We start from the raw sequence: 2,467 nt of genomic DNA, 5'->3' as shown, positions 1-2,467 counted from the left end.
AACTTGCAGTAGAACAGTAGAGGATATTAGATGCAGATCACAATTTGCAGTGCATCTCGCCAGGGCTAGATGCAGATCCATTTTAGTTGGTAAAAATTGTTGTTTAGGTTTGTTCGGAATAACAGTACGGGCTTCATGGGTACAAAATCACCTTCCTCGTTTTGTTCTAGCTAGGATTTATTGAATCCATTCATGCTATATTGTTGCTGCCTAGTCTTTCCTTCATTGCATATTTATTCAGATAAATAATTTTGTGGAAATATTAGTCCTCTTTATTATGAATCAAGATTTGATATCAATTTCTTCTCATGCTTATTTTATTTCCAAGTGGAAAAAATTTACGTAGTTGTAGGTCACTAGATGTTTTTGGGTATCCATTTGGATGATCTGCATGTGGATCCATCAGAAGCATCCCTAGGTTGGTTTTGGTGCTTGTCTGAGAGGAGGTTTGTCTCACCTTCTCCTAAATTTGATAACTTGTTTGCTGCCTGCGTGGATGGGAATTTTATAGAAATTTTGGTTCCTAGACATGTCAATCACATTGTTCTCTGACTGTTTATGTGTGTTTTCCTGTGAATAGAGGAAGAGGTTTGGGCTGCTGATGTCTACTGCCCTGCTGGAACGGGCTTTGGTTGGACCGCTGATCAAGCTTATGTTAGACTTTGACCCAGGGTGTTGACAAACTTATATGTGTTGTTGTTTCAAATGTCCTTCATTTGTTATCAGTGGATTAGGGAAAAACTTTCTGGTAGCAAACCAAGTTGGTGATAGTGTTTATTGATTTGTTAGCTTGTTCCATGTGTGTCTGTGTATCCCCTTGCTCATTTGTGGCGCATGAGTATTTGCTGCTGTCTGGAGGCAATTATTTTACCAAGTATGCAATGTACTGAATCAATTTAGTACTACTCCTCTAGGGTTGTATCAAACCTGACACAACGTGTATTAGTTCAACAATGTGTAGATGCTTTCCTAGGGTCCTTTTACTGATTACAACAGTGTGTGCTTGCTGTCTAGATGCCAGCCATAGGAGTAAAGTCAATGGTTGCTTTACACCATCTTGGAGTACTAATTTTTCTTCAACTAGACTTAATTTTCTTGCAGTAGAGCTTCCTGATGGCAATGGTTGCATATCACAGAGATACGCTGCTGCTAGCGCAGGCGAGGTGTGCTTCTTGGAACTGGCTAGGTGCGAGCTGGTGAGATGCTATCGAGCCTGAAGCAATGATGCCTTCTCTAGATTAGGTAAGTCTTTGGTCTATCTCATTCTCCTCTTTGTTACTTGGTTGATGGGCCATGATGATGTGCATTATTTTGAGTCAAGTACCTATGTGATATGGAATATATGGTCAGAATAGCTTTGTATTAGGGTCTGATCAAGTCTCTATGATGTTACTTTATGGTTAATTATATACGTGTTGCTTTCTTTTCAGTTTACGATGTAAGTGATAAGTCATAGTCATAATGATCTCCGTAAAATGGAAAATATTATACTCCAGTTCTCTATTTTCGAATTTATTGGCCGCATGATGTTCCAGGGGTAGCATTTACATGACTAGCACTCTTTTATTTCACTTTAGGCCATGCTCTCATTTCTCTTGCAGTAGATAGAGGCACAAATCTATTACAGTCTGATGCATATTTTTCTTTGGAAGCATGAATGTTTTGTGAATCGTGAAACTGTTATTTTTTCCAGTCCCTGATTCTTGAATGGTTTTCATTATTGGCTTGACCAGTTAAGTATGTACTTGTGGACTAATTTTCCTTTGCATTGTTGTTGTCATGGAAAATAGTCCAGTCCCTGATTCTTGAATGGTTTTCATTATTGGCTTGACCAGTTAAGTATGTACTTGTGGACTAATTTTCCTTTGCATTGTTGTTGTCATGCAAAATAGATGGATGAGCATATGGTGGAGTCTTGCTCTTGGGCCGGTGGTGGTTGGTAGCCGGACGCTGTGACGCGTTGCTAGAGAGAGCGGTGCACACAGGGACAAGTTGGTAGGTTGCCATAGTGTTGGTGGACATGAGAGGTCCTGATCATGCAGGTGCAAGAAGGGGACGTGTAGGCATATATGCCTGGAGGTTGGGGGCTGTGTCTGGCCAGAAGGACTGATAATGGATGTTGCTGCTGTAGGGTGGGTTTATATTATGGGCTAGCTTTATGTGCATCCTTGTGTCTTTCTTGTATTTGTGGTTTGATCCGTGGATTACTTGTGTCTCCTTTCAAAGAATTTCATTTCTTTGTTGTTTCTAATTGAATTATATGTTGTTTAATGTTGTCAAACTGTTTGAAAACAAAAACTGACAAATGGGATGAAATAATAGATCGCAAAAAGACCAAGGCCCTAAAAAATGTAAAGGTTGTTAAGTGATCAAGGCCTGAAAGGTAAATTGGCTAACAAATATGAGGCCCAGAAGATAAATGGGCCGAACAATGGCTGCAAAATAACAAAGGCTCAAAATTTTAATG

The 2,467-nt window shown here is 39.6% G+C and overlaps 1 long non-coding RNA gene across 2 annotated transcripts; it reads left to right on the top strand.

The window, feature by feature from the left end:
* Positions 1 to 567: 567 nt before the first annotated feature.
* Positions 568 to 2,228, top strand: LOC127338218 (uncharacterized). Of its 2 annotated transcripts, none has more exons than XR_007874243.2 (3): positions 568 to 631; positions 1,137 to 1,242; positions 1,893 to 2,228. It is a non-coding gene; the product is annotated as an uncharacterized lncRNA (long non-coding RNA). The 2 variants fall into 2 exon arrangements; XR_011754030.1 differs by having other exon boundaries at positions 580 to 654.
* Positions 2,229 to 2,467: the final 239 nt, after the last annotated feature.

The sequence above is a fragment of the Lolium perenne genome, chromosome 3 (assembly GCF_019359855.2).
Source record: "Lolium perenne isolate Kyuss_39 chromosome 3, Kyuss_2.0, whole genome shotgun sequence".
NCBI lineage: Eukaryota > Viridiplantae > Streptophyta > Magnoliopsida > Poales > Poaceae > Lolium > Lolium perenne.
This window is presented reverse-complemented; position numbering and strand designations above follow the sequence as displayed.